Genomic DNA, 13,104 nt, shown 5'->3' with positions numbered 1-13,104 from the left:
AATTTTACTTGCTTGTTTACAATTAACAAGAGGAGATGTCACTGACATCATCTGTACTGTGTTTCACAGTTGTCTGTGATTCAATTTGTAGTCTATATTACCCATCAGCGAAGCCCCCCTGGGGCCAGGGGTTGAAGAGGTGAGGCCCACTGTCAGTCACTCTGAGATGAACAGACAGAGCTCTCTCTTCAGGGATCTCATCAGCACAGGCTGGGCTATGTAGGAACGGCTGCATCTGGGCTGGCCACAGATAATGCAGGGCAAAGATCCGGTAACAAAACACAGACACACATGCACGCACGCACGCACACATTATACTTGTTTCTTTCCTCTTAGGCAAGAGCAACAATGAAACAAATGAAAGAGTTCCAGGTAGACTGCTTCCTAATGCAGTCTCAACTGTAGGCAGAAGTCATTCTTTATTGAATTGTCGGTTGTGTATGTCCTTGAACGTCATTTTACAGCATTGAGTCACTTCCCCTATTACAGTAAATTCAAGTCTGTATTTCTATTTTATTACATACATTTAGTACATGTATTTGTCCATTACGGAGTCATTTGCGTCACTGAATACTAATTCTGCCTGTATCAATTTATCACAGTACAGGTCGGTGAGATATCCACCATAAAATGTGTTTTTAATTGTGTGCATCCCTGCCACGATCACTGTTGAGAGTGATGATATTTCATCCTGTGCTTATTGATCTGGTTGTGCATGGTGACAGAACACAAACAGCCTAGTGTTGGCACTGGGCCAGAGAGCTGGATCAGGGCATTGACGTACTTGGCTTGAGTCACTTGCGTTGTCCCCTTGAGGTTCATCCAGGGGGAGGCTGATGGAGGTAGAAATCGGAGGACAGGCTCATTGTAATGCATGGAATGGAATGAGGACTGGTGTTTGATACCAGTGAATGAGCCCATCCTCCAAATCTCTACCTCTACCAGACTCCTCTGGGTGCATTATACCTGCCTGCTCACTTAGTTCATCTAGAGGACATCCAGCTCTATCTGGTTGTCTTTTTTTAAATGTTATTTTTTCTGAGTGGGGCAGTCTAACTCATATTTTTCTTTTTTTATTGGACAGATATAGTGAAGACAGACAGGAATGTAAGGAGAAGACGGAAGAGAGGGCATGTCAGCAGGGCAGGCCTTTGCACAGCTCTGGCTGGGAGCATTGGCGCCATGCACCATCTGGCCAGGCCTTCATATCTTGTTAGGCTACAGTACGTAGAGCTTTAAGATCATCTATCAGAGATACAGCTAAGATGACATACTCTAGGAAGAAGCTTTTAGCATTTAGGGTTGAGAATTTACAGAGAGGTCTAGTATGTTTCAATTCATAGCCTCCACAATTACCAGTTCTATATGACTTGTCCGACTTCTATTAGACATTATTATAACCCCAGAGGGTAGAGTAGAAAGCATTATGGGCACAAGGCAGGATATCCTGTCCACATGGACACATGTGAGCTACAGTACATACTGAAGCAGGTATTTCATGGATAACACAATTCAGTGAGAGCAGGACATGAACCACAAATTCTCTATAATAATGCTGTAATGAATAGCCTCCATATGGGGGACCAGTGGCCTCCTTTTAGTGGAGATGAGTTCACACAATCTACTCTCTGCCCTACTTGGAGGACTTTAAGGGCCAAGTTCACGAGTGAGTCTTGTCAGTTTTGACAGCGTCTGTGCTGTCCTCAATCCTGTGTGGAGAGGTGTCTGACTGCTCCTCAGGTAGAGGCAAATTGGATGTGTCACAGCTCTCAGGGCTCCAGATGGTGGAGAGATGCCCCCAGGAACACAAGACTGGCCACTACCCCTCTCAGTCTCTGTGATCTGAATTATAGGTGGAAAATGCTATCTGCCACCTCACGCTACCCAGCACAGCCACCATATGTCCCTCCCTAACCTCATTACAGTGTACCCCGACCCCCACCACCTCCACACTCTCAGACACGCAGTCATTCACACGCCAACACGCATACACACACACACACACACACACACACACACACACACACACACACACACACACACACTTGAAACACATCTTTTGAAACTTTCCATGGTGCAGACACTTGGCCTTTCCAATGCTTTCTTCTTCAACGATGTTTTTGCTCTTAGACTTAAGAAAGGAATTGCAGCGTGGGTAAATTTGTGCACAGACCAATTGATTTGGCTGCAACATAAGAGATAAACCTTTGCCAAAGAACAAATTAAACGGAAGGCCTGATGTTAATGAAAACTCTGGCTTAGCTTCGTAGAAAAAGTGAGTGAGGGACATTTATTGCAGGAGCACCTCTTTCCGATCTTGCTGCCTTTTTACAGCAATCTTATCTAATAAGCTCTGGTGCAACAGACATTAACAACACTTTGATTGACAGAGGGAAAGGTTTTACATGAAGTTTGATCCCTGGGTTGTTGGCCCCTGTCTCGTTTTCTCTCTGCGCTCCTCTCCTCTGAGTCGAGGCCGGGGGGGATAAGTGGCGACGTGTTTAACTGTCAGCTCCCCAGTCATAACTCTGGCAAAGCCTGACTAAGTGCTCCTCGAATCTACGCCTGCTCCTTTCATTTGTAAGGCTACTACTAGCCTTGGGGGGCATACAGGCTGTGATTTTGATTGTATTTGTCCTCTTAGCTAATTGATTTAGACTGGGGCTCCTTTCCCTATTGTCAGTCTGTTAGGGCCTCGCCCTGGCTTTGTAAAGTGGCAGCAGCGTAACAACTGATAGATGGGCAATGCTGCACTCCTCTCAGTATGCCCTCCGCCAGCCACCAGACCAGCCCATGCCCCGTTGTCCCGCCGCTGCCCAGAGAGTAAATGGACTCTGTCGGGAATCTGATTAGGCCACAGTTTACTTGGTTAGGCAGCATGAGGAGCAGCAGAGCCCCAGTGGACAATGCTCCATAGATAACCCTTATCCAATTAGACAGAGCAGACAGCAGTGCCCATTTATCTATTACAGTACACTGAAGGCTTCATGAAAAATACATTATGCACTGATAAGCCTGGGGATTTCTCCTAATGTTGATGGTCCGATATGGATATAATCCAGGGGAGTCTGGTGGAGGTAGAAATCGAGGACGGGCTCCTTCTAATGCATGGAACGGAATAAGGAATGGTATCAAACACAACGTGATCGCAGTGTGCGTCACTATGCATTAAATACATACAGTACAGTGTGTGTTTATTCTGCCAACACAGCAAAGTCACAGTATTTGCTCTCTTGTTTTTTGTGAGGCTCATCATCTTTGTGTGCTTATTGTCTCACTATACAGAATGTGTAATTGATACATTTGTCAACCGAAACAGCTATTGGTGTCAGACTAGCAAGCTCATCAACAGCTCTCTCTCACTCCTGACGCTCCTCACATACAATTACCAATGTAAGTGATGCTGTGGAGTGGTGGGCTGTAATGCCACCGCAGTTCAAGGTGACATTTACTCTTTGGTTATGTACTTTTGCAGAGTAATTGCCCCCAGGGGTGCCATCTGAAGAAGCACTTAAGCAGAATGAGTGATCGTTGGAATGATTAGTGGCTTTTTACACTAATTGTGGTTTTGGAGGCACTCTACACTCTACTACTAAAAACATACAGGGGGGATATCAGCACCTTAATCTGGCTCTTTAAATAATTATTTACATTTAAAGGATGTGTGGATAATGTTTTCAGTGTCAGCAATAGGTAACCTTCTCATAGATGCGACAACACTTTATTTCTTATATCCATTGGCCAGCTCTCCACTTTGTCGTGCCTGTAATGACTTTGTATGCTGTGTGGATGTCACTTTTGTTCTTTCTAGTCATTCATTACACGTTGCTAAGTCTAACCAAAGTGTTTTCCTTTCCAGAAGAAAAGGGTGATCCAGGTCAATGAACAATTATTTATGTAGACTGAAGGCATACACTTACTACTATGTCTGCCAAGTCTTTTGCCTAAAGACAGTGAAGGGCAAAGATGCAACGTCCTTTGTAGTGTTTTACATTGAACATTCACATCCAATGTTTTACTAGTTCATCACAAATAATTCTTTATCAATGTATATGCTGATAATTGTGTTTTTGATGCAGGTTTTATTGTAGGTCATCTCCGTCCCTGTCACCTCTTGTGGTTAGTTGAGTAATTAAGGACCCCCCGCCCCCTTGCCTGAAGGTCGTTGTAACAGATGGACTGACTCCAGATAAGGTCAACAGTATGTGTGTCACGCCTGCCTGGCAACAAAATTGTCTACATAGGAAGGTTAGGGTTAGATTTTACTCAATACTATTTAAAAATGTGCATTTTTCGGTGGACATGACCGATCTAGATACATTATAACTGTTTTGTCTGTCGTGAGGGTCTCGTGGTCATATTACAAATGGTAGAGTCAGCTTTTCTGAAAAGTTGACTCTACCAAATCGATATCAACTATGTTTTAGATTTAATTAATCAAAAGTGCACCTATGCGTGGTTCTATTTCCTTAGCTTGAGCCACCAGAGCCTCAAGTGTAACAAGGCAAGGGCAGCAGCACCTCTTTGTTATTCTTGTACTACAGTAAGACAAGTGGGGATGATAAATCCCTGACAAATTGTTATTGCAGCATTAAACCGGCCATTGCCCTCAGCAGGAGCCTATGCAGTGCATGGTGGGGGGAAATGGTAGCGGAAGGGGAGAACATCTCAGAGCCCCGAGGATATCATAAAAGTGGCAGGCAGAAGAACTAAGAAGCCCATTAACCATGACATGCTAGTCCTCCTTTGTTCCTGTCACTGAGGTTTGAATGCAAACACTATTCCCTCTGCAGTCTGCCTTGTCATTGTCTGTCATACTCTCTCTCTCTCTCGGGTCCTAGTTCAGAGGATCATGTACAGTATGGTGGTTGAACTCCCCCCTTGTGCCATCTTACAAGCCAAGCTCTCTCCTTCAGTCCTGCTGAGGGCCCTGTGGTTGAGCTCTGCTATAGACCCTACAGCCCAACCCAAGGGCACAGCAGGAATGATGGGATACTTTGACCATTGAGCACAAGGGGACACTGCACTGAAGTCAGACAGGTTACCTTTTTGACCGACAGACCCGCTCTAGGTCATCTGCAGTTCCTTCTCCAGGGAGGACAGAGAGTAACAGCATGAACTAAGCCTTCAGGATTCTGTCAGAGGTCAATTATCAGATCTAAGGAACTCAATGACACTGGAAAGTGAGAGGCATTCACAGGGCACGAGGATGTCTGCAGTCTTGTCAGCTCTGGGTATAGTAATGATTCAAGGTACTGTTTACAGTCCCTACTGTATTAGTCCCCGAGTTACCTGACACAAGAGACCTTAGGCTCTTGAACTCCATGCAGTGACATTTATAGAAAAACCTTAACTCTCTTAAGGTTAGGTGTCTTGTAGAGGAACATGGCAGCACCCTGCCAAAATGAAACATGTTGTGTTTTCCCTGAATAATGGAGTCAGTTAGTGTCCATAAATCTGGGGTGTGGTGAGGCATTGGCCTAATGAAGCCAGTGTTGGTTCTGCAGTCCTGTTATGGAGAGTGAGAGACAGAGAGCCTCTCTGTAAATGAGCTGCCATCTCGGTAATCCGGGTGATGCAGGGCCACGGCCTGGGCCAGGGCCACATGACCCGACAACACGCTGAGGACACAGGAGCCTCCACGTGTGCCTGCAGTGTCTTGGATCCTATGCCACTGCCACTCCCTGTCTCTCTGTCCTGGTCGTGAGATGTATTCTCAACGTTCCCTGAAAAGAAAATTGGATATTGCTCCTCCTTGTTGGAGGGAATGGTGCTGTCTCCTGTGACAAACTGCACTAGTGTACTGTATGCGCTGAGTCGGCAGGAGAGGCCACAGAAATTAAGACTGAGAATTGAGGAATAGCTCCAGCTATCCAAAGTTTTAGGCCAACTCTTAAACGCCTTTGGACTCCGAGTGAGGAGATAAGAAATAATTTATTGAGGAGAGTTTAACGCTACGGAACAGAGCCCTTTTTATTCTGAAGGATGATGGACTTTGATCCTTTATCCAGGCCGGACTCTGTTGATGAAGTGGATGTTAGCAGACAAATGACTTTAACTGGCCATCGATACGGTCTCCTGGAGTTTGCCCTGTAGGTTTAACGTGCCAATATGGTGAGCAGAGCAGTTTGTCCATGTTATTAATTCTACTTACTGGGACTAGGCACGGCATGAGTAGATAACCAATGTCTGGGCACCTATTCACGAGCAGCACTTTGATTACGCAGATGGTGACAATATGTGGGAGTACAAACCGTAGGTCGGCTTTTTAGTATGTTTTCATCTGTCTCTTGGGGAATAGCTGATGGATAGGCTCAAGCCCAAATGGCACACTCCTCACCAACCATTTTTGAGAGCAGTGCCTGGCTTTGTCATAAAGAAATAATAAAGGCTGTAAATGCTGGGGTGTGATTTGCTCGCCCTGTCCGGGGCTGGAACGAGGAGACGAGCCTCCGTGTTTTAATTAACTTCTCCTCCAACATTGCAGACAGAGGACAGAGGGCTCTGGGATAAATCACCACAGACAACACCAATCTGCCTCTTTATTACAGCGTACACGTACAAGCCATGACAAACAACACGTCAGCTCCTCAATCATAAAACAAGGCTATGAGGACAATCCCAATTTAAACAAAGACATTCATTTTATTCTGGCCGTGGCACGCTTTCACATGTTCTCAACAAATCTTTTGTTTGTTTTTATCTCTGGACTTTGGCTCACTTAAACATTTTAAGACACCAGTAAGAAAATCTGCTGTTGTTGTGGCAGTGTATGTGAGCTGAGTCTGGGACAGCTGTGGCTCAGGAGGTAGAACCGGCACCTAATGATCGCAAGGTCTGCGGTTCGATCCCCGGCTCCATGTCCTTGGGCAAGACACTGAACCCCAAATTGCCCCCAATGAGCGAGCCGGCGCCTTGCATGGTAGCTTGTGTGAATGGGTGAATGAGAGGTCATTGTAAAGCACTTTGGAATAAGGCACTATATAAGTACAGTTAATTTATGTACATGTACACTGAAACACATGGAACATACAAATACAAACAAACACAGTCATGCATGTACAGTCTCACCCACATTTCACGGTTGACAATTAGAAGTAATAGCTAGAATTATTAGAATAAAGATATATAGAAGAATTAGCTCAGTATGCAGAAGAGGGAAAAATGTGCTGCTGTTAAAGTTGTCTTTTAGTGCACAGGGCTTTTCCCTACAGATGTAATCGAGTGTGAAGATAGAACAAGGTTAATCTTGGTGGGTGAAATGATTTTTATGTTAGTGTTGCTTGGTTTTCTAACACTCTCCCCTTATAGCACAAGCAAGCTGCCCCTCACTCTGCGGTCGATGGAGAGTAATTAGCCTACATGGTAACAAGGATTGGATATTATTGATTTAACCTGCATGTAACCTCAGGTCAGTTAACATCGCTTAGTGTTGAGAAAGATGAGGTGAGAAAGAGAGCCAGAGAGCTGTACAAGAAATAGTGCTGACCATGACACTCTGTGAATAAGTAAGTACCCGGTGCTTCACCATCTTTAAGATAATGTATCTCTTTCTTGTGTATTCCATATCCCTGGTCAATGGACTGGTGAAACAACTCTGCTGAGTCGTATAGGGGAAAAGTATCATAGCCCTGTACATCAGGGGAGGCTTATCATAAGCCCTGTAGGGGAGGCTGGTGGAGTCGAAATCAGAGGACGGGCTTGTTGTAATGCATGGAACGGAATGACGAATAGTACCATGTTTGATACATTTCCTCATTCTATTTCATGCTTTACTATGAGCCCATCGTACGATTTCTACCTCTGCCAGCCTCCCCTACCCTGTGCATATATCATACTTCCATTTCATTGACACCATTTGCACAAATCAAGTCTGAATTGCTATTCCAATAATACCAGAGTGAAAGGTCATGATTAAAATTGAGGGCTCTGGGCCAAACTTAAATGTCACAAATACCAATTCTAGCCCTGTTTCTGACTAACGCAAAGTGATGAACGTGATAGCTACAAATAGCACAGAAGAATAAAAAACTCAATAACGGAGAGGCATGGATTGATTCTTTTGGAGTGCAATGCAAAAAGCAAAATATTCATTTAGAGAAAGTAACAAGAACAAGAAAATATGATCCCATTCCTCAACCAACCCATAAGGCCATGTCTAATCCTACAACCTGCTCGCAGTGAATTATAGCCATAGTCTACCAATACCTTGATCTTTTTAGTTCATTAATCATACCCACTCAGAAATACTCAAATGGGCTTATGGCCAAAGGAGGTAGGCTAGACTGGGAGCAGCTAGGAGAGGACCTGTATTTTGTATTAGCCATAGCCACACCTCATGTTCCCACCACTCCTCCCATGACCGCTGATTTAATGTGACCAAGAACATTACCTCCTCCATTCCCAAAGGCCCCAAAATGAATTACCCTGTGCACTGGACTGTAAACCCTGGTCTTTGCAGGGACACCGACGCATTAGCCAAGCCACTTCAGTGAGCTGACAGAGAGGTCATGAGTTCAGGCGACCTTCACACCTTCTAACAGTTCCTCACGGATGTCTTCACAGCAACTTCGTAGAAACGGGGTCAACTGACAGGTATAGAGGTTGGCTATGGTTAGCATTGCACAGTGACGTTGCCGACCTGAGACCTGACGTAGTGAGACCCTCGCCTAAATCAATGATGCTGGGTTCATGAGTATGTTGTGATCATCTGACATCCAGATCGTACATGTTACATTGGTGCCGTGACTCAGATCAGTCCAGTAGACCAGGTTACACTCTTTTAAAAAAAGTGCTATCTAGAACCATAAAGGGTTCTTCATCTGTCCCTGTTCTATGCAGAACCCTTTTTGGTTCCATGTAGAACCCTTTCCACATAGGGTTCTACATGGACAGTCGATGGAACCCTTGCCAGTCTGCCTGGCCAGTTTATGCACACCAGGGTGCACAACAGAGATGTTAATCACAAAAGTGTAATGATCATTTTAGAAATGTCTGTCCAAATCAATGGGACAGCACCAAAGGGAACAGTATAGGTAATGAGATGTAGGAATGAAACCAAGTGTGATTATGTGAATTATTCATGTCCCGACACCCATCGCTCCCTCAGTACAATACAATACAATCAAGCTCCAATACAATCAAGTGCAATTCACCCTAGCTAATGATTTACAGAGTTTGATTTTGGACAAATCAACCTTTCGTATTCATAATAAGATAACGGTGTACCATAGAAATACCATAGGAACACACACATGGGATGACCGACCAACATGAGTTCATCAAAAATAAATAAATACAAGGTCATCTTTATTGTTGAACACTAACAACTATAAATGCGAAGAGTATTTGCACAGGATACTATTTGAGGCTGGCATTTGAGCTCAATTTTGATCATTAAGGAACTAGGCACTAGTCACTTAAACACACACATGTAAGTCTGACTTAGACACACGTCAGCAGTACACATGCAGGCAGAAACCCACCCAAAACCAATGATCCTCAATGACAGTGATGCAGCATTAGTCCAGGGGCAGGGATGGGAGGTGCTACAATGACAGATGTTTCAATAAGCCTAGCCTGCATTCAAAGCACTATTTCTGTGAATAATGCCAACGCAATGATGCCATATCCCCATTCATACAGCGATCCCTCACAGGCAGACACGATGTCTGTAGCTATTTCTGAAAATGCAATCTCACTAAATCCCAATCTGCATTTCAGAGTGGTGGAGATGAATGGTGTCACTGAGCACTGGCTTTGGAGAAGAGCGACGCAGACAGCCACTTCTTAGGGTCACTTCCTTCCATCCCTCAGTCTAGAGAGAGAGAGAGAGAGAGAGAGAGAGAGAGAGAGAGAGAGAGAGAGAGAGAGAATGAGAGAATGAGAGAATGTATGACAGATAATGACATGGCACAGACTGCATTCAAACCTCAGTGACAGGAACAGAGGAGGACTACCGTGTCATGGTTAATGGGCTTCTTAGTTCTTCTGCCTGCCACTTTTATGATATTCTCGGGGCTCTGAGATGTTTCCCCCACCATGCACTGCACAGGCTCCTGCTGAGGGAAATGGCCGGTTTAATGCTGCAATAACAATTTGTCAGGAGAGAGAATTTGTGAAGAGAGAGAATATTTGATTGTGCTGAATATACTATTGTTACCTTCTCAATACACAAGGGCAATAATCATGTCTAAGCACAGGATATTGTAAAAGCACCGATAAGACTAGATTGACACTCATATGAAATATAAGCCTTTCCATTTTAAAGAGAATATGAATACAATGCTGAGGGGGGACTTTTATACAGAGTTGTGTGTCACCCCAATCTGATTAGAAAATTGAAACACAGTACATTGACACAGTTGGTAAATTAGGGTTTAGAAATGAATTGTTTGTGTCTACTGCCACCTAGTGGCCAAATCATTGGACTGATATATCCAGATTTGTGCCATTTCTGTCCTCTGTCTCATCAGGAAAACTAAGCATTTTGGGGCTGTTCAAATACTTGAAAAAGCTGCATTCTTACTTCCTTAATTATTTCAATGAAAGAATTCTACCTCCTGCGGAGGTAGAGTCGCCGCCTAATGATCGCAAGGTTGGCAGATCGGCGGTTCGAGCCCCGGCTGGCCACATGTCGAAGAGTCCTTGGGCAAGACACTGAACCCCAAATTGCTCCCAGTGAGCGGGCCGGCGCCTTGCATGGTAGCTTGGCCGACATTGGTGTGTGAATGGGTGAATGAGAGGCCGTTGTAATGCGCTTTGGATAAAGGCGCTATATAAGTGCAGTCCATTTACCATTACCTTATTCTATCCACTACCCAGTAAAATCTGTGATTAGCCTGCTCCAACTAGAATGTTTATGAAGCTATGGGAAAATGTTCTTGGTCACCCATTCAGGATTTACACCACTCCACTATTATAGGTAGTTCTCATAGTTCCATTTGGTGAATGGTCAATTCCATGGTTAATTCAATTTAAATTCTGACCGAACACCTTAACCCTTACTGTTTTAAGCTGAAAAGTGACATTGTGTATCAATGAGGACTTTCAATCTAATTGAAATCACAATTAACTTCATGTAGGCCTACTACTGATATGGAATTGACGATTGACACCAATCAGGGAAGTAACATGGCAAGCAGCTATAGTCTGAAGGTAACAGATTAAACATTTTGGCCAGTTAAAGTATGCAGCCTGTGACTTGCTATAGTAATTCATTCCCTACTGGGTTACTGGCTGGGGGGCTATAGTGGTTTGGGGTGAAGAGGGGCCATAGCCTAGGGAAGGTTTGCTTGAGCCGCAGGCCTCGTTAACGGTGTGATTGGAGTTGACAGCACTGCTTTATCCTAGTTCAGTCAGCTGCACTCGCTCCTCTCCTAGTAACAGGCTTACTCCTCAGGGATGGTCGTAATTGTTTACTTTGAAAGTTTGGCATGCTCCATGAATCCCATCCTGGTTGTCCAGTTCAATTTGAGACCTTTCTCATCTTCTTCTCTTCTGGACCCCCTTGCCCTGGCTCCTCTGCCTGCAGCACAGAGCTGCCACACTTGAAGATGAACTGAGAAGGATTTCAAACAACAACAGTCACATAGTGTAAAAAAAGCTAAATCGATGATTCAGTTGACCTTGGGGTATTCAAATATAGTATCACATGGAGAATTACAATGTAGATCACAGTGCACAATACCTATTAGACCTTGTAAACTTACAAAACTCAAAAGGAGGAATAGACTGACATCTTCTGGTCTCGGCACACAGCTGCATTGCAACACAAGTGATCCGTTTTAAATGGATGCATACAAACTCATACAAGAACATATTTAAACAACCCCCCCACATCTAACACCATGGCTTGCTGGAATATATACTATTCAGGTTCAGTTTTCTTGCCTTTCACTCTCTGCACTATGGGCTATCTTCTTGTGCATGCTTAAGATGTAGTTGCAATTAATTATGTCATTCCTGAGTACAAAATGTGAACAGCTGAACCTTTAATGTCATGCTTGGAGGGTTGGGAAAAAGAGGTCATAGGACTTAAGAGTTTGGTGTCTTTGCAGCCTATGAATCTAATAAAGGCCTAGATGTATTAGCAAGGTTGTAGTGATTCTGAGCAGTAGGCCATACACTAGTAATGATTTGTAATAACAGTATGCCACAATATCCATAACAGTGGAAAATATGTAGCAATAGATCACAATGATTTGTCATGATTGATTGATGTGGTGTTTTCGCCTGCTTAATGCAACACACTTTCATCATATCTATCTATCTATCTATATATTATCATTATGTTTTTTTGTTTTTTTTACCTGTGTAACCATTTCATAGTGCACACTTATACAACATTTCTACTACTGTCATATCCATGGTCATTTGTTTTGCGTGACCAGGGCGGGTTTCTGTCTCTTATCATAGAAATCAAGTCATCCTGGAGTCTTCAGTTGGTTTCTGAATTTAATGAAGTCTTAGAAATGTGACAAGGAGTTTCACTCCTAAAGTAAGAAGGATCCTTTGTACACCTCGAATGCTAACAAGCTACCTTTTATCTGTTATTTTTAGAGAGTGCATCTGTATAAGTAAAATCAACCAATTATTGCAAGGTACATTCTGACGTAAATCTAAGTACAAAGAGTAATGCACAGGGAAATCCACTTAGAGAAATGATTGATTACTTGACCAATAAACATAAACTATACTCAGTAAATTCACCATCTGAGATTTCTGAATTATTGACCACCCAGAGATGTCCTTCATGATGGACTGTTAAGTTGACCTTTACCCTCATAAGCAGGCATACTTACAAGAAACATAAAGCCACTCAGTGCAAAACATTAACAACTTGAGCATCCAACTGTACAACACAGTTCAATACAATAAAGTGCAATATAATATGATATCATACATTGTAGTGGCGCTTGTAGTTGTTTACATTTGTAAACAATTGATACATGCTTCAATCATATTTTATAAAAGGAATGCTGCTGTCATTTAATTCTTTGAGCACAAAAGATGTAACAGAAATCATGTTATATTTGCAAATCAAGCATTTTTGGTCCGATGTTTTCTTGGCCCTGCATGAAAACAGTGAGACAATTCATTGTA

Source organism: Nansenia antarctica, assembly GCF_963989245.1.
Source record: "Nansenia antarctica genome assembly, chromosome: 9".
Taxonomy (NCBI): Eukaryota; Metazoa; Chordata; class Actinopteri; order Argentiniformes; family Microstomatidae; genus Nansenia; species Nansenia antarctica.
Note: the sequence above shows the minus strand (reverse complement) of the source record.